General features: G+C 36.8%; 1 protein-coding gene across 2 annotated transcripts in view; it reads left to right on the forward strand.

Moving 5' to 3' along the window:
• PDE4B (phosphodiesterase 4B) overlaps positions 1–20,490 on the forward strand; it is a 613,613-nt gene that overhangs the window by 172,592 nt on the left and 420,531 nt on the right. The gene's annotated exons all lie outside the window — the stretch shown is intronic.

Raw genomic sequence — 20,490 nt, forward strand, 5'->3', positions numbered from 1 at the left:
TGTTTTTCTGTTGATGTTGATGAGTTTTTCTGATAGCATATTTTTGGTACAAGAATAAATGATTCAATCTTGGATTTGTTTCTTAAGACAATGTATAAAGTCAAACTTAATGTATGGCATTGCCATATTGTAGTATGTCAGCTAGTGATTTTGATTTATTGGCTCTGTCTTTACACTTGTCAAGGTAAGGGAAAACTAAGTTTCCACTTCTGAAATTATGTGATTAATTAATTTATGATTCAAATTGCTATTATCTTTGAGATTCTTACTGTAAAAAAAAGTGACTTAAAATTTATACATAATAATAAATAAACTCCCAATTTGCTTGGGAATGCCAAGTAAGTAAATCCAAGAGCCCTCTATAAAAACTGTTCTGAGCCTTTAATATATATAATATGCTATATACAACAGAGTAGTTTCCTTAAACCAGTATAATAACAAAACACAAGGGAAACACAAAAGAAATTGAACTTTGATTGCAAAAGCTAAGCTTTTTCAGATTTCTTTGAATATTATGCTTTCTTTCAGATTAAAATACCCTTCAAAATTGGTACCTATTATTTTTATTTAATAGGGACCTTAGCAGTGAAGGGAGCTATTACCTCTTAAGGATAATTCTAACACACTGATTTTGACTGCTTCTTAGATTGCCAACCAACATTATAAACTGAGGAGATCCTGTTTTTGAAAATTAGTATTTACTTGAATTCTGTTTTTTACTCATCTGAAGTGTTTGTCTGCCTGATCTACTGCACAGTATATTGGCAAATTCAAGTTACCCCTAGAAATGTGTAGCTTGCCTTTGATAGACACCACATGTTAAGGCCAGTATTCATGCTTTACTTAGCTAAAAATGATATGGTTATTTTTGTTTTCTGACAATGCAGTGTTGTTCACTTAATTGCTTTATTGGCAAACTTTTTTTTTAATCACCTTTTCGATGAGTTAAATCTTATTATTCAATTATAATCTCATACTTGTAGAGTACATGTGATTAATTTCTCAAAACTGACCAATGGTAGCATTTGTACAAAGAGAAGATCTATACGTAAGGATGTACTGCTTTGAAGAAGTCCTCTCTCATGATTTACCCCACCCCTAAAGTGTGTGTATTTTCATATAGTTTGCTAAGTAGTATGACTGAATAGGAGAAAGGTATATAGTTATATTGCTAATTAGTTCTCATGAAAGGAATAAAGGTGAAAAACATACAATTAATTGATTCTTGTTTTACTAATTGGTTAATATTAAACCATTATTTTGACTAGATGGACATTTAATTTTAACTGATTCTCAGATAATGGTGAATCTTCATAAAACCTTGGTAGTATTTCTTTATTATAGAGTTCCTGAGTATAATAACATGACCTTTCTTTTATTCAGAATAGATTTTTGATTTAGTAGGAAGGTAGAGCTATAAATACTGATTTTTTTTAAAGAATCCAAAGTTTAAAGTGACTAAAGAGCCAGTTTCACTCTTGCATTATATAAATTTTCTTGCAGCAAATTACAAAAAGAACAATTAAGTGGTATTTGAAATAACTTATGCTATGAAAGTGATCTTCTAGCTGAGTTAAAACAAAAATTTCCACAAATTGCCAAAAAAAAAAAAAAAGCCCACATGACTTTGATATGATGTATCATAAGTTTAATCATCAAACTTACAAAATAACTTTAGTTTGACAATGATTCATTTTCACCTCCCAGCTCACACACTCTTCTTGTATTTCTTAGTAAAGGTATATCATTGTTTCTTTTAACTTCTGATTAAATCTCTATTTATGTTTATTTTTTTCTCAGTGCACATTTAATATTTTTCAATTTTTTTTTTCATGGAGCATTCAATGAAATTTTCTTTTCATAAAATACAAAGATATGTATTTGAATGACTTTTTCACTAACTTTAAAAATTATGTACTCCTTTTATAAAAGCATCAGATGTAATTTACATGAGGAAATAAGAGCATAAGTACTTTATTTTTGCCTCTTTGTCATGATGAAATGTAACCATTCTTTTCATGATCAACAATTAGTATTTTACAAACCATGCATTTAAGTTAGAAATTCCAAGATATGCACTTAGAAGTCTCTAAAAACATGTTATTACTTTACAGTAGACAGTAAACGTCTTTTAAAAAGACTGGATTGTTTTGATCCCAGCATTGAAATTAAAGTAATTTCGTGATGAGCTAAACAGTGCAGAGGATGCAGTTTATATCTAAACCCACTGGACAGGGTTTTATCTTCACTTATTTGTAGATTTCATATTTTTTTCAGATGAATGTATAGTTCTGATTTTGAAAACCCAAGTTATGAAGTGTGAGTTAATGGCAGAAGATTTAAGAAACACTTGTGAAACACTGACTCTGTGATTCTTTGTGAAATATCTGAACCAAGATAAATATTCAGTGTTTTATCACTAATTAGAGTATTGATGCAGTCCTAAATCTGGAAGGAATCTGGGTGATTTATCTAGTTGCTTTCTTTTACTCTTGGGCAGGACCAGAGTTACTCTATCTTTGACATATGGTAATCTAAGTTCTAGAACCTCACTTAGTATACTGACTTACTACTTAATAGTCCTGGTATTGAAAATTACATTGGTCTTCAATGGATATTAAGATAAAACTTATAAGTACTTGCATGAAAATGAAGATCATTATTAACCAGTCCTAGGATTTTTTTTTTTCTCTCAACATATATAATTGAGCTCTGCTGTGAGCAAGAAAAGAAAAAAATGCTGATTCAATCCATGTGGATTCCAACATTTCCTATATTTTTAGTTCTTTACTAAGATATTCACACGTATTATCTCATTTAAGTTTTATTAGGAGAATAGGAATACTCTAATATTACATGCTGCATTTATAAAAATGTTCTGAATTGCTTTAGTTTCTTCCAGGTATTTCTATTCCCTTGATTATTATTTGACTGTGTACCATTATCCCAAATTTCTAAATTCTCCTTGTAATTTTGAAACCCAAAAGTGAACACTCAAATCCATGATAGTTGATATGAGACAATATAGATTTTTTTAAAAATGTGTCCTACACTGCAATGGAATGTCAAGCATTGGTGAACAGGGAGAAGGGAAAATTTATCCCTAACCCGAAATCAGGGGTGAAAACTCCTGAGACATAACGTTATCCTCCTTATCTTATGTGGTCTGCTTGTTCTTCTTCTTATTTTTTTCAAATTTGAACTTTTTATTTTGTATCAGGATATAACAATTAACAATGTTGTGTGGCCTGCTTGTTCTAGAATTACACTTGCCACCTGTAGCTTTGTCAACCTTCTCTCCTCTGCTCATGTTCCAACCTCAGTTATCAGTTCTCCTACATCATCAGCAGCGTGATGCTCTCTGATGGAAGCTACTGGTGATGGTCCTGAATACACTTCAGGCCTAACACACTGCTCTTGAAGAGCAAGTGCATTGGTGAACACCACCACTGTATCTGTCCATGCTTGCACCTGGGATATGCTTCACAGAGGACAGTATACTTTCAGAGTTAGTATTAGAAAGACCTGTTTGTTTGTTTGTTTGTTTGTTTTTTCCAATTCCCCATTTAGTTCTACCTAGACCTTGGAAATATTTCCTCATTTTTATTAAAGGTTCATGAAATGTGAAATTTTGTGCTTAGTATTTGACCACAAAAGTATGAAAAGACATAGTTTGTACTCTAAAAGAACTTACTTACACCTGACAAGACAAAGCTAGAATAAATGGAGAAGAGTAAAAAGAAAATGTTTAATAGTGTATGTTTAACTTTTCTCTAAAGCTTTGGGCACATTTACTGCCGTAAACAATTTAGTCCTAGTTTGTGAGCTAAATCTAAATCTGTGCCTTGTGTTATTTCTTATATTTCCCAAATTATTTCCTAGCAGTATGGAAAGTTTTTGAAAAATAGCTGTGTCTTTAAGTACTTACTGATTGAACATTTGATTGAACAGAACATTTGTTGAGAGCCTACCATGCTCTGGGTGCTACTCTGGGAAAAAGAGTCCTTACCTTCAGAGAATGCTCATGCCCCATGGAAGACAAATGGTATGTGTATAATGCTAATGAAGAATGACACACAACTTGTAAGAGCACAAGAAGAGATAAATACTGCTAGAGAGTGAGTCAGTGTGTTAGGGAAGGTTTGGAGAGGGGATGACATTTGTGTGGGATCTTGAAGAATGATTAGGAATTTTTCAGAAGAGTGGGCAGGAAGGGCAATTTTTTTTTGGCTAAAGTGACAATAATAAAATTCTATCAACCAACAACAATAATAATAACACATTTATTTTGTACTTAGAATGCATCTGACATTATTTTAAATTATTTGCTTATTTTTGTGCCATGATGTATGGCAAAAATCATAATTATCCAAAGTAATTATCCACCAATTAAATAAATAAAACAAGCAAAAATGTCCAGGTTATGTACTGATATTTCCATTTTATTGGAAAGAGAATGAAGCATGGGGAGGACTAGTAATTTGCCCAGGAGTACACAAGGGGCTGAGTTGGTATTTAACTCAGAGGGTGGTGGAAAGTGAGTAAAGTTCATTGGAGTTATAGCCTTAGGTGCAAGGTGGGAGAGATAGGAAGTCAGACGCTTCCTGGAGATTGGAGTCACACTCGGCTTCCAGTATCCTGAACAAGACTTGGGGATTTATCCCATCATCAGCGGAGACCCACTGCAAGGCTATGAGAAGGGAGTTGCCTTAAATAGCTTTTACTTTGAAAAGGTCTTTGCAGGCATTATGGAGAAAGGATTGGAAGGTGAGAGGATTTAGAAGAAATGGGGAAAAGGGAGAATGTTCATTTGAGAGATAATGACTTCTAATTATTGTGTATGTTCCATAGCATCAAAACTATGCTTATAACATTCTTTATGACTTAGCAAATTATGGTTTATGGAAACTGGGAGGAAAAGTGTGTTAATTCCATACGCCTTGCATTTATCACCTCCAGCATGGTGCTATGCATAGTTCTAGTTAATGCACCACTTCCAAATGCATCAAAGAATCTTAGCAAAGGTGCTAGGGAGGATGAGTGCATCCAGGGAAAACCGATTAGCTCAGTCCGAATTTATTAGAAATGCTTATTGTTGTGTTTGTGTATAATCCTGGTGAGTTTTTTATAGAAATTATCTACGTCTGCAATCTGATTTCAGTGCCAGTGGAAATCTATGCCTCATAGCCCTATTCTGTTCCTTAATCAGAGCAACTGTTTTCTTATTAATGGAAGTCTGCAGATGGTGTTTTTCTGGCCTTTTAGTGTGTGCAACTCTTCAATATATTGGATTTTAAAAATACTTACTGGAAAAAGGGCTTTGAAAGTAGTGATGACAAACCCCCTGCCGGGAGTCACGCTGGAAGGTGACCCAGCAGGCATGCCAACGCCCAACTGCTCAAGTCTAACTTCTTTTGTGCAATTCCATTTGCTTTCTTTTCCCATTCTTCCTTGTTTTGTTGACTCCCAGTTTTTAATCCTTGGATGTTTATTGTGCTTCCTTCTGTAGTGTCACTGTCAAGACGTCTGCAACATTATACTTGAGGGATTTAAATGATTCCCAGAAAAGTATCGAAAATGCTTGCCATGGTTCACAAGGCCCTACTTTTCTGGCTCCAGAATACCTGTGACCTCATCTTCTATCCCCCAGCCACGTTAGGCTCTTTTCTGTTCTTCAACAAACCGTGTATGTTTCTACTTCCGGGCCTTTGTTTGATGTTGCTTCTGCCTGGAAGTCTAGTTCCCTAGGTGTTGACATGGTTCACTATCTCACTTTCATCCAGGCTTCTACTCAAACCTCACTTGATAGAGAGGCTTCTGCTGACCCCTTCATCTAAAAAAGCATGGTTTGCTTTCTTGTCCCTTGTTTTGCTTTCTTTATCTTCTTGGGTGTTATTACCTGGAAATATATTGCTAGAAAAGACACACTCGTTTGTATGTTGTTTTTCTCTTCTATTGTTTACCAATCTAGCAAAATTGCATGAGAGCAGGGATTCTGTCTTGTTTGAAGAAATGCTGGTGCTTGGTATATATTTGATGAAAAAATAAAAGAAAAAATGAATATAGTTCCTATGTCCTATTTGTTTTCTTCTTCTAGCACTTTCCCTTTAGCTTGTTATGAAGGAGGAGAAAAGGAAACTTAGCTGATACTCTATAAGCACCCTTACTTCATCCATCTCTTAATGGTTGTATTCCCTTTTTGCTGGTTGTGTTCTGTGATATTGTAGGTACAAGTTTAATCACGATATCTCACTAGAGGCTAAGTGTTTTACATGGTAGCCCATTTAATTAAGCCACTGTGTACAAATCACACTACCTAGCCTGTAGTGCTGTAAAGTAAATATTTGTCTGTAGCACTGTACAATTATGATTTGGTTATTCTTCATGCATCAAACAGCACATCAAATAGTTGGTGTTTCAGCTTAGGAAAGCTCTACATATCTCTCATTAATTATCTGAATGGAAGCATCATAGAGACAAACCTATTTGTTATTTGGCCTTTAAAATATCTGCATATTATTTGTTAGAATGCTTAATTATTGATTATTTTCTACTAATGCAGCATCTAGAAAACATTAAGCTTTCTGAGCTTTCGATAGAATTTTCCTGGGAAACTTGGAAGGAAGAACCCATTACTTGCAGAGTAAGGAAATTGTGAATTAATAACCATTGTATTCTAGAAAAGACATCCTCAGGAGCAAGAATTTTCACTTGGTTCTGTTTCATTTTTTCTGAACTAAGAGTTTGGGACCTCTGTCACTCCTAGTAATTTGTTTGACAGAGATATGTTTGAATCCCACTGTGTACTTTAAGTTAAAAAAAATAGAAGTAATTTGTTGACCTTCTCAAATTGCTTGAAGTTCTTCTTGCTAGAACTTAGACATTTTGTCTTATAGGGAGAATATGAATGACTGCTTCTTTCGACCTTTTGTGGAAAAGAACAGTTGTCACTAGGGATGCTCTCCTGAAAGCTGAAAAGAAAGTGAAGTCACTCAGTCAAGTCTGACTCTTCGCGACCCCGTGGACTGTAGCCTACCAGGCTCCTCCATTCATGGGATTCTCCAGGCAAGAATACTGGAGTGGGCTGCCATTTCCTTCTCCAGAGGATCTTCCTGACCCAGGGATCGAAACCGGGTCTGCCACATTGCAGGCAGACACTTTAACCTCTGAGTCACCAGGGAAGCTCTCCTGACAGACAGCTTATCCCCTCCTTCACCCTATACCCTCACAATGTCAACTTCAGCAAATAACGCAGATTGTAAATAAAGGGAGACGGGGTATTATGGCTTTCAGAAAAACTTTCACACTATATTTTGTGAAGCATTAGCAATAGTGTTCTAGGACCCATTTTGGGAATTCCTTGAAAAATAAGATAGTGATGATCTTTTTGCTGGTCCTGGGTCCAAACAAAGAAACATGGATGAACCTGGGGAAATTTCGGGAAATTTGGGGGAGCACAGATTCCATAATCTCAAAGTGTCTGAAAAAGCCACCAGTGTAAGAGATAAAGGAGTGGATAAAAAATTTCTGGGTAGCTATGCTTGATAAAGTCATAGAAATTTTCAGACAGTAAAATTATATGCATCTAAGATGTCCAGGAATGGCAACAGAATAAATGAGGAGGGTGGACATAATTTGGTTCAAGGAGAGGTTACTGGTAGTGAGGATTTAAAATTTCAAGAAGTTGAAAGAATAGTAGTAGTATAATGAAACCTTCTACTTCAATGTACTGATTATTAATGGTTTTCCACATTTACTCTATCTCTGTACCTCTCTCCATATTTAAATGCTTATATATGCTTTCTTTAGTTTCAAGGGAGTACACTTGGTGGAAAACATTAGTTTTGGATTTCAAAAAAGGACCTCATTTTAAAGTGTAATTATTTCCATTTCATTAGCATGTTCTGATATCATAATTTGAGTTTAATTCTTAATAATTGACTAATATCCTGACAAGTTATAAAAAGTTTGTGGCCCATTTTTAAAAGCAAACTATTGGAGCAGTGATAGTGAAGCGTTGTTGTTCAGTCGCTCAGTCGTGTCCGACTCTTTGCAACCCCATGGACTACAGCATGCCAGACTTCCATATCCTTCACTGTCTCCTGGAATTTGCTCAGATTTATGTCCATTGAGTTGGTGATGCTATTTAGCCATCTCATCCTCTCCTGCCCCCTTCTCCTTTTGCCTTCAATCTTCCCCAGCATCAGGACTTTTTCAGTGAGTCGGTTCTTTGCATCAGGTGGCCAAAGTATTAGAACTTCAGCTTCAGTTCAGTTCAGTTCAGTTCAGTCGCTCAATCATGTCTTTGTGACCCCATGAACCACAGCACTCCGGGCCTCCCTGTCCATCACCAACTCCCGGAGTCTACCCAAACCCATGTCCATTGAGTTGGTGGTGTCATCCAACCATGTCATCCTCTGTCATCCCCTTCTCCTCCTACCCTCAATCTTTCCCAGCATCAGGGTCTTTCCAAATGAGTCAGCTCTTCACATGAGGTGGCCAAAGTATTGGAGATTCAGCTTCAACATCAGTCCCTCCAGTGAACACCCAGGACTGATCTCCTTCCTTCCAATAAATATTTAGGATTGATTTCCTTTAAATCTCCTTGCAGTCCAAAGGACTCTCAAGAGCCTTTTCCAGCACAATTTGAAAGCATCAATTTGTTGGCCCCCAGACTTCTTTATTGTCTATTCTCACATACATACATGACTACTGGAAAAACCATAGCTCTGATTATATGTACCTTTGTTGCTGGGCTTCCCTGATAGCTTAGCTGATAAAGAATCCACCTGCAATGCAGGAGACCTGGGTTCGATCCCTGGGTTGGGAAGATCCCCTGGAGAAGGGAAAGGCTACCCACTCCAGTATTCTGGCCTGGAGAATTCCATGGACTATATTGTTTACAGGGCCACAGAGAGTCGGACACGACTGAGTGACTTTTACTCACTCACCTTTGTTGGCAAAGTGATGCCTCTGCTTTTTAATATGCTGTCTAGACTTGTCTTAGCGTTTATTCCAAGGAACAAGCATCTTCTAATTTCATGGCTGCAGTCACAGTCTGCAGTGATTTGGAGACCCAGAAAAGGAAATCTGTCACTGCCTCCACTTTTCCCCATCTATTTGTGTGAAGCAATGGGACCAGATGCCGTGATCTTAGTTTTTTGAATGTTGAATTTTAAGCCAGCTTTTTTTTCACTCTCCTCTTTCACCCTCATCAAGAGGCTCTTTAGTTCCTCGTCACTTTTTGCCATTAGAGTGCTATCATCTGCATATCTGAGGTTGTTGATATTTCCCCCTGCAGTCTTGATTCTAGCTTGTGATTCATCCAGCCTGGCATTTTGCGTGATGTACTCTGAATATAAGTTAAATAAGCAGGCTGACAGTATATAGTCTTGACATACTCCTTTCCCAATTTGGAACCAATCCGTTGTTCCATGTCCTTGATTCATGGACTTAGCATTCCAGGTTCCTGTGCAATATTGTTCTTTACGTCATTGGACTTTACTTTCACCACCAGACACATCCAAAACTGAGAGTTGTTTCTGCTTTGGCCCAGCTGCTTCATTCTTTCTAGAGCTATTAGTAATTGCCATCAGCTCTTCACCAGTAGCATGCTGGACACCTACCGACCTGGTGTGGCTTATTCTGGTATCATACATTTTTGCCTTCGCATACTGTTCATGGGCTTCTCGTGGCAAGAATACTGGAGTGTTTTGCCATTCACTCCTTCAGTGGACAACATTTTTTTCAGAACTCTCCAGAATGACTTGTCTGTCATGGGTGGACCTGCATGGCGTGGCTCATACTTTCAAGCCCCTTTGCAATGACAAGGCTGGGATACATGAAAGGGCGTAGAGGATTAGAGATATCTATAATATTAACAGTTTATAAGTAATCTTGGTGACAAATTGTTGGTTTTAGGTACTTGAAACTACTTCTAAGAGGATGGGTGTCGGTAGCATTTATTTTTTTCTTCCCTCCAAAAGAGATGTTACTTCTTTCTATAAAACTATAAGATATAACATTAATATGGAAAACTGTATTTCTTAATATAGTACAGATGAACTTCTATCATTATATTTTTGATGTTACCTTCAATTTTATTTTTACTGTTGATCTTTCTTTTATGTTATGTTATTTGGAGTCAAGTAAGTTAGCTGACTCATTTGAAAAGACCCTGATGCTGGGAAAGATTGAGGGCAGGAGGAGAAGGGGACAACAGAGGATGAGATGGTTGGATGGCATCACTGACTCTATGGATGTGGGTTTGGGTGAACTCTGGGAGTTGGTGATGGACAGGGAGGCCTGGTGTGCTGTGGTTCATGGGGTCACAAAGAGTCAGACACGACTGAGCAACTGAACTGAACTGAAGTTAGGTTTGGTTTTAATATTTTGTCTTGAATTGCTATTGAAATTTTAGACCAGTTAATTCTCTGTCTTGGACCTCAGTTCCTTCATTTGTAAAGTGGAGAAAATAGCCTCATATTTAAATATTTTCAAATGTTAATTTAATTTAAGCATGTATTTGTTAACTCTCCTGCTATCTCTATCTATCTATGTATCCCACTGTCTATCTACTCCTAAGATAATGTATGAGAGTACTTAATGGAATACTTTATGCATTATAAGTCACATAATAGATATTACTGTTTAACTATCTTACTAAATCTCTAAACACACACAAACATTCACATTATTGTCAGCCTTGGTTGGTAAAGCAGAAATTATTTTTTGTTATCTGAAAAGCATAGCTGGGTATTAAATATGCTAGTTCGGAAGAGTCAAAGTGCACTTGTGTTTGTAAAAAAATAATTTTATAATATTCACAATGTGACCATTACTGAGGAAACAAAATATCATTCATTATTTTCATGTGATAATCACATTCTAATGAACCAAGCTCAATTGTATTGAAACGCATATCAGAAGATCTAGTGTGAACAGCTTACATCCCTAATAAGAAACTTTATAGCCTTGTTTGGCTGCTATCAGCAACATATTTTTAAAAGCCATATGCAAAAGAGATAGGAACAGAAGCACTTTGATGTAATTCCATCCACTTGCACCAATAAGCTTGAGAGCAAAAAGAAAAAAAAAAAAGCATGAGAAGTTGCCTTGTCTATTTCAGGATCCTACATATAAAAAGCCAATATAGGATTCAGTGAACAAATGCCTTGGAAAAATTCCAGTGTCATCAAAAACTCATTTTTCTCAAAATCTCTCCTTGCTACTCTTCATATTTATGCACAAATTAATAAGTACAGACTGTTTGTCACAGCACAGAGAATCTGAGAGTGCTTTTGTGGCTTATTTGGGCCACAGTTATCTCAGCAGTTAGTTTATACAGGAAGCCTTTTTTTCACCATCAGAACTATTTAGGCCTACTGAAGGGAGGTCTAGGAAGGTAAGACAAAGAAACTCAGGGATCCAAGTCTCTCTCACTGATGATGTCTTAACTGCCCAAGACTTCCTCCTGAGATGTTACCATTGAAATTCACACATGGATTTTAACTTGCTGGGGATAATCATGGCCTTTGTCCTTACCTGTCATTCTGCTCAGCCTGGACTGAGCTCACCCAGAAAATATGGTTGTGTCTCTAACATGCTCCTATTTACCAAAACAACATGAATCTTTAGGAGGCTGGGTGGTGCAAAGAGCACAGCATTTGAATCCCAACTCCACCTTTAACCAGATACTAGGTTTTAAGCAAACCGTTTAACCTTAGTTCCACTTTCTGCTTCTGCAAAATTAGAAAAAGACTTCTTATGTCTCATTAGGTCTCTATGAAGACTGAAAGAAGTAATGTGTGTTCTTGGCATAGTCCTTGGCCAATGAGAGGTAATCAGCAGACTTCTTTCACTAATGAGAGCTTAATCCAGAGCTTATGATTTCATATAAAAATGATAATATATATAGTAATATAAACTAAGTATTTGTATGCTGCTGCTGCTGCTAAGTCACGTCAGTCGTGTCCGACTCTGTGCGACCCCATAGACAGCAGCCCACCAGGCTCCTGTCCCTGGGATTCTCCAGGCAAAAATACTGGAGTGGATTGCCATTTCCTTCTCTAGAGCATGAAAGTGAAAAGTGAAAGGGAAGTCACTCAGTCGTGTCCGACTCTTCGCGACCTCATGGACTATAGCCTACCAGGCTCCTCTGTCCATGGGATTTCCCAGGCAAGAGTACTGGAGTGGGGTGCCATTGCCTTCTCCGAAATATCTGTATAGCATGGTTTAATTAAATCAGTTTTTATTGAGCAATGCTGTACATATTAAATACATTCTTTTTAGACCACTTAGATATTACTTAGTTTCACAGGATAGTATGTTATCTTAAAGCCCAAATTAAATGTTCTGACAACAGTAAAATAAAATTTAAAAAGAAAAATAAATCACTATGCATTATGGGGTTTAATCACTCTCATTTTTCACAGAGACAACTGTAAATGACTTTGGCCATAAAATGCTGTTTATTCTTTAAAATTCCTGTTATCTTCCTGAATTTGGTGCTTGTCTCCATTAATGAAAGTAGATGCCAATGAAACACTTTTTCTCTAAGTGAATTTAAATCAATTACTATTAAAAATATAGTGTTGTTTTCAAAGTACCAGAATGTGCCTGCAGTTGTTTTCCCTAGTCAGTAGAATCTAACCTCCTAGTGATTTGTTTACATAAGAAAGTTTATTCACAAGAGGCAATGAGAAAAGAGCTTACGACCTAGAGTCCTAGACTCTAGACATGCATCCTGGCGCCACCACTTACAAACTGTTTTGCTTTGTCTTGTTTTGTTTTTTTGAATGGCAAAGGGATAGTCATTTAACCTTTTGGATGTGCAACTTACTCATCAGTATAGATAAAGCAATTATTTCCCTATTCATATATGATATTTATAAAATTAATTAGAACAGTTGAAAAACACAAAGAATTGGAACTTGTTTTCTGGAAGAAGAGGAAATATGTTTATAGAGCCAAAAGTAATGATAAACTATTGCTAATGAGTACGAAATGCTGCAGGTGTATTTGGGTTGTATGTAAAGAACATGTTAATAAACTTGATTAAATACCATGAACATTGCCTTATAAACATTTTATTTTACAGAAAGAGGAGGAATTTCTGCTGTATGGGACTATTTAAGGGAGGACAGTGTGGAGACGGGGGCTAGACTAAGTGGTACCTTTGGGTCTTACTACCCTCACTGGTCTCTACATCACTTTCATGCTTCCTGTAGAAAGATAACAGAAAGCTCAGAAACTAATATTCAGTCCAGGGAAAGTTGTATTTAACCTTTATCCAGATGCCTTGACAGCATTTTAAGTCAAATTGCTCTGTTTATCTTGGTTGTTTCCAGGAATATTTAGGGATGAAAGCAGAAATAAAGGTTATGGCTTCTCTTTTGACAAAGACTTCCTTCTCACATTATCACTGATCAGGTTGATTCTGTCTCTGAGCACCTGAAAGACAGTAAAAGATTATACCTTTAAGACAAGGGGTTCTCTGTTCAAGTGAATTTATACATCACCAAAAAATGACTGTCCACATAAACTCAAAGTTTTGTGACAGTGCAAAATGAAACACTTTCAGGCTTCCAAAGAATTATGCCAAGTTTCTGATTCTGTCTAAAGTAATAAAAATAAAATTTTTAGGAACCTATCCTATTTTTAGGAACCAATAGGTTAAACCTTAACCTATTGTAGATTAAATTAAGCAGCTGCTTTATCTGAATAAAGCTTTGCAGAATCTAATATTATAAAAGAGCTATCTTTTATAAACACAGTACTTGCTTGGGATTCAATGGATTTGGGTTTTAATGCCAGCAGCATCCCAAATGCCCAGTAAGCACATATGCATACATTTGCCACTGGTAGCTTTTTTGTCAAGAGCGATTAATAATCACCTGGGCCTACCATCCTTACTTTATGCATTATGGTATGAATATTGAATGCCAGTGGTTATAGACTGCTTTGGTGTTCTGCAGAGTGACTTGGCAAAGACATTCAGAAGAAAAAAAAGGCTTCTAAGTAGTTTTATATATATCAGATTTTTGAAAATGTGATTCAACTTTAAACTGCATTAATAGATTTTATATTTTATGTGAACCTTAAAAATGCCGAGTATTTAGTACTTGGGAAGTTTGGATGTTTATATTTAGAGTTTCTTAAGCATTACCATAATTGTGTATGTTAGTCCCTTTTTAAAGGTACCCCCCAACATTGCTTAGTGAATTAATTCTTTGTAGCATGCAGTTTTTCTTTTTATTTTATTCCAATAAACAAATGTATATGGTTGAATGATACAAATATAATATGCTTTGCCATTAAAAATCTCTAGTCAAACCCAAAAATGTATATAATAATTCAGTATGTGAAATCATTTTATTGATGGATACAAGTATTAAACGTATACAAGTATAAAATAATAATGCTCTCTCATGACTACTGGGAGGTGTCAACCTAATTATGAAACTAAAAATCTACAGAGCAATGGTGGTGCTCTCCTTTCCAAATGCCTGTGAGCCTTGGATCAACATCTGTTATGATGACTTATTTTTGAGAGTCAATCAGTATAAGTATAGTGAGCTGTACTTGGCAATCTGATATACCAGCATGAGGTCAGGTATAAGCAGACTGCTGGTGTGAGCAAGCAGAAAATATGCTCTAAGAAAGAAAGGAGCAAGATAGAAATGTTTTAATATTATAAATAAAAAATGAAGCAATAATATAAAAATGATACCACATATACCTTATATTATTTAATGCTCACCTCTATTTAAAATGGGGAAACTGAGATTCATGAGGTCAACTGACCGATGCTAGGTAACCAAGGTGCAGAGTGGTAAACCAAGAATTAGCCCATAGGTTCTGATTTAGAGTTACACATCTTATATATTGACAAGGTTCACAGATTCAATGAACTTCACACAACCCACTCCACTCCTGCCTCAACCCCCAACTCCCAGCTCCTATGGGAAAACATCTAGAGTTATCATACTCTCATGTCCCCTTATTAAAAGCCTTCTCACAGTGAGGGCTGACAAATTCATTTGCACTTAAGCGTAATTGACTCAGGGGTTTTAATGTGTTATTCCATTTTTCGAAATAAACATTAAACCAGGCAAATTAATCTCTGCTTGTAGAGTTTGACACGCTAGGTAGCAGAGGCAAAGGAAGTATTTGGAAGTAGAAAAGGTCGTTTTCCAGTCCCCTCAAGGCCTGGGACACAGAGGATGGGCTGAATGTCCCAGGCATGTAATTGTGTTTGCAAACCTTTTATTCATTCACCAAATTATTCATACCACCTACCTGTTCCATACCCATGTTTCCTGTCTTCCTTCCTATCTCTGTGGATCAGCTCTGTGTACCTGGTTAAGGCCAATCCCACCCTTCTGACCCTCAAAGGACTTTGCTCTTGGACTTGTCCTTGCTGTCTCTTGTGTCACTGGTTTTCCGTCCTAGTAGATTATGTCTATCTGGCTATAAACACTTAAAAACTCTGTCCTTTCAAAGGGCCTCTTTGACCCCATGCACCCTTCTATCTATTACCCTATATCCATTCCCCTTTACAGCAAAACCCTCCAAAATAATAGTCTATAGGCTATAGACAGAGATAGACATATAGACTATATAATAATTTATATGTCTCACTATACTTTGGCTACTTGATGCGAACAGCTGACTCATTGGAAAAGACCCTAATTCTGAGAAAGATTGAAGGCAGAAGGAGAAGAGGGTGACAGAGGATGAGATGGTTGGATGGCATCACAGATTCAAGGACATGAAATTGGGCAAACTCCAGGAGATGGAGGCCTGGCCTACTGCAGTCCATGAGGTTGCAAAGAGTCAGACACAACTTGGGGACTGAACAACAAGAAGTCCTTTTTTGAAAACATCAAGATTTGCCCTCACAACTCCACTAAAAGTGTTGTTAACTGAGGTTATGAAATCCATGTGACAAATCAAATGATCAACTAGCAATCCTCATCTTGCTCAGCTCATCAACAGCATATCATACAGTTGGTTACATCTTCTTTCTTGAAACATTGCCTTCACTTGGCTTCCTGAACACTGTCATCTCTTTCCTTTCTCAGAGGCTGTTCTTTCTCAATTTCCTCAGCTGGTTCCTCTCCCCAAACTCTAAACATTGGAATGTCCCCAGAGGAATGTGGTCTCTCTGTTTTGTCTGCACCACTCCCTAGGCCAAGTATCTCCCTTAGACTCATGACTTTAAATAATATCTGTGCACTGATGATTACAGTTTTTATCTTTAGATAGACTTTCTGAACTCCAGACCTATGTACCTGTCCAACAGCCTTCTTGACAGCAAAACTGAGCACATCCAAAACTGACATCTTGATTTTCAGCCCCGACATCCCACCCTGGTTGCAATCTGTTCCCAGTCTTCTCCATCTTGGTAAAATGCAATTCCATTTTTTTTTCTGATTGTTCAGGCCAGGAATCTTGGAGTCTTCCATGGCTCCTGATTTTCTCTGATATTTCACATTCCAAATGCATCAACAAATTCTATCAGCTCTGCTTTTGCAGTGTCTTCATCACCACCACTGCTGCCATTCTGATCCAGGTTACCATTATCTCATACCTGGATTATTTAATTAAACTCTTGCCTGATTCTCCTGCTTTCCACCCTTTCCTCCCTATAATGTATTCCCCACATAGCTGCCACAGTGATTCTTTATAACATATGAGCGATCGTGCCACTACTCTATTCAGAATCCTGCAAGGGTAGCCCATGTCACTCAGAATGTATGCGCCATACGTGCAAGGCCCTATTGATCTCCGCCTTTTTTGTTGTCAAAAAAGAATATCTCCTAGATATCTGTATGGCCTTCTTCCTTTTTTCAGATCATTGCTTGAATTCATCTCATTGGAGAGAATCTTCCTGACCATGAATATAAAACCAAGATAAAATAGCCTTCCTCTTATCCTCAGATCTGCTTTGATTTCTTTATTCCACATATCCGTACCTGATGTATAGCTGTACATCTTTGTCTGTATGTAGATATCTACACCCACAGCTATATTCATTTCTGTGTTTACACTGTCTCTATCCATCATCTATCTTATTGTCTGCCTTTTGCCACTAGAATATAAACTCCATAATGATAGAGACTTTGTGTATTTTGCTCTTGTAAATCCATAATACAAGCTAGCACATTGTTGTTGTTCAGTCGCTAAGTCATGTCTGATTTTGTGACCCGTGGGCTGTAGCACAGGTTCCTCTGTCCTCCACTATCTTCCAGAGATTGCTCAAATTTATGTCAGTTAGCTGGTTATGCTATATAAAAATCATAGCTTTGACCAGACAGACATTTGTCAGCAAAGTGATAGCTCTGTTTTTTAATGTGCTGTTTAGGTTTGTCATAGCTTTTCTTCCAAGGAGCAAGTGTCTTTTAATTTCTTCGCTACAGTACTGTCCACATTGATTCTGGAGCCAAAGAAAATAAAATCTGTCACTGCTTTTACTTTCCCCCCTTTCATTTGCCATGAAGTGATGGGACAAGATGCCATGATCTTGAATGTTGAGTTTTAAGCCAGCCTTTTCAGTCTCCTCTTTTACCCTCATCAAGAGGCTCTTTTGTTTCTCTTCACTTTCTGCCATAAGGGGTGGTGTCATCTGCATATCTGAGGTTGTTGATATTTCTCCCAGCAATCTTGATTCCACCTTGTGATTCATCCAGGCTGACATTTTGCATGATGTACTCTGCGTCTTCCCTGGTGGTTCCGAGGGTAAAGCGTCTGCCTGCAACGTGGGAGACCCGGGTTCAATCCCTGGGTCAGGAAGATCCCCTGCAGAAGGAAATGGCAACCCACTGTGGTACTCTTGCCTGGAAAATCCCATCGATGGGGAAGCCTGTAGGCCACAGTCTATGGTAGGCTACAGTCTATGGGATCACAAAGAGTCGGACATGACTGAGCGACTTCACTTTCACTTTCACTCTTCAACGTAGTTAAATAAGCAGGGTAACGATATAAGCCTTGATGTACTCCTTTCCCAATTTGGAACCAGTCTGTTGTTCCATGTCTGGTTCTAACTGTTATTTCTTGATCCACATACAGGTTTTTCAGGAGACAGGTAAGGTGGTCTGATATTCCCATCCCTTTAAGGATTTTCCACAGTTTGTTGTGATCCACACAGTCAAAGGCTTGCACATAGTTGGCAGTTAATATGTATTTGTTGAATGAATGGATGAATAAAAAATGAATTGGGCTGCTTGTCTGGGTATCTTCCAGGTTTAAGCACTGAGTCCCCAAGTTGAATAGGAGAGAGAAATGTGAACAGATTCCTTAAAATACAATGATAAATATTAAATTGTAGTGATAAGTTATAATAGTAAAAATAACTCCCCCTCAAAGAAGCAATTTTATATGTACATATACATTTTTAAAAATTAAAAAACCTTAAAATTTGATAATAGATTAGAATGAGAGAGGTGAGAGATCTACAGGAAATATAGAAAGTATATTGAACTTATAATGAGAAGATTTTTATTCCTATTCTGATTACTTTATTTACTAGTTGTGTGATCTTAGGCAAATAAATAACCTAGTCTTTTCCTCCCATTATACCCACTAGGCCATCATCTTTATTTTTGTGAAGGTTAAGTCAAATAATATGATGCATAATAGGCATTGAGTTGATATTATTTTTCTTTGTTCCCATATCCAATAATTCTCTTTACATTCACAGATTAGCCCTCTATAATCTGTTTTACTCCTCTATCATTTCTCAATTACTTTCTAAATTTCTGCCTCATTGACTGTCTTCTGTTTTCTTCCTACAAGAATTTTTAGTATCATGTGATAATATAATCAACCTCACCAGCCTGTCAAAGAGTAATCAACCTTCTCTCCTTGCTTTCAGTTCAGTTCAGTTCAGTCACTCAGTCGTGTTCGACTCTTTGCGACCCCATGAACCGCAGCACGCCAGGCCTCCTTGCTTTACCTATATACATATAAACTGGTGAGTCCTTTAGCTATATTTCTAAGGGCAGAAAGTCGAATCAATTCTCAGAATTATAGGACAGTAATATATGTATATTATTCTTTAATTGATCAAACCAGTCAGTCCTAAAGGAAATCAGTCCTGAATACTCGTTGAAAGGACTCATGCTGAAGCTGAAGCTTTAATACTTTGTCCACTTGATGTGAAGAGCTGACTCATTAGAAAAGATCCTGATGCTGGGAAAGATAGCAGGCAGGAGAAGAAGGGGATGACAGACGATGAGATGGTTGGATGGCATCACCAACTCAATGGACATGAGTTTGAGCAAGCTCTGGGAGATGATTAAGGACAGGGAAACCTGGTGTGCTGCAGTCCATGGGGTTGCAAAGAGTCAGACCCGACTGAGTGACTGAACAACAACATTCTTTAATTGGAAGTATGTTTATTTGACTCACACTAGAACAGTGGTTCTTATCATCCCATTAATATGTCATGAATCAGCGAGAGTGAAAAAGGTATTCATAGAGTAAGTGCAGTATGAGTTGCACCTAAGTATAAATTACCATGCCATCCCCTCCGCCAACCCCCGCAACCCCAGGCTACAACCAGACTATAAAAACAACAACAACATGAGTATTTTTAGGACAGAGTATTACAGTTGTAAATGTTTTTGTAGGACATTATGTAGGAGAAAAAAGAAAAAAATATTGGAAGTAATTGTATTAGATTCATTTCTTTGAGGCCGGGTGCTATATCTGTTTTTTTTTTTTAATTGGAAAGGATTTTATATTATTTTGTTTTTGTTTCCAGTTTTATCAATGTATAATTGACATATACCATTTATACAATGGCACAACATATATGCATATGTTAAAGTATACAGCATGTTGATTTTATATATGTATATGTTTCACAACAACTACCACAATGATTTAGTCTTATTTACTTGCATGCTATCTGGCAAGTGACTATTTAACTGATTTTCTTAATTTTTTTCTCTCTAAGGTATCTATATTTTTGTTGTACATGAGACAAACTTATTTTTGTCCCTGTTTTACTGCTGGGGTATTGGCAAGGCAGAGGGTGATATAATAATATAACACCCAAAATTATAAGATATGAGGAAATTTATGTACATACTGTTTGTCAAACAATTAGAATATTTCTAAAAATATGAGTGGATGTATAATAGAAATTAACAAAATGAAAGACAACCCATTTTTTTGTTTTTTATATAAGCAGAGAATTTATACAAGGTTTTCAAGGTTATGGTAGTTAAAACTTATTTGTTCTAGGTACTCAGCTGAGAAACTAATTAAAGACTAGAATTTATAAGTGTTTTCCTTTTTCTATTATAATTATGGCAAATATCAAGAGTTATCCACGGGGTCGCAAAGAGTTGAACATGACTGAGTGACTGAACTGAACTGAACTGATCAAGAGTTATGCCTTACCACTTTTTGCCAGGGTCGAAAGCCTGTTTCTTAAACTTCTATGCAAGACTTTTTTATCCAAATTTTCACCAGTTGGAA

The sequence above is a fragment of the Capra hircus genome, chromosome 3, assembly GCF_001704415.2.
Source record: "Capra hircus breed San Clemente chromosome 3, ASM170441v1, whole genome shotgun sequence".
Taxonomy (NCBI): Eukaryota; Metazoa; Chordata; class Mammalia; order Artiodactyla; family Bovidae; genus Capra; species Capra hircus.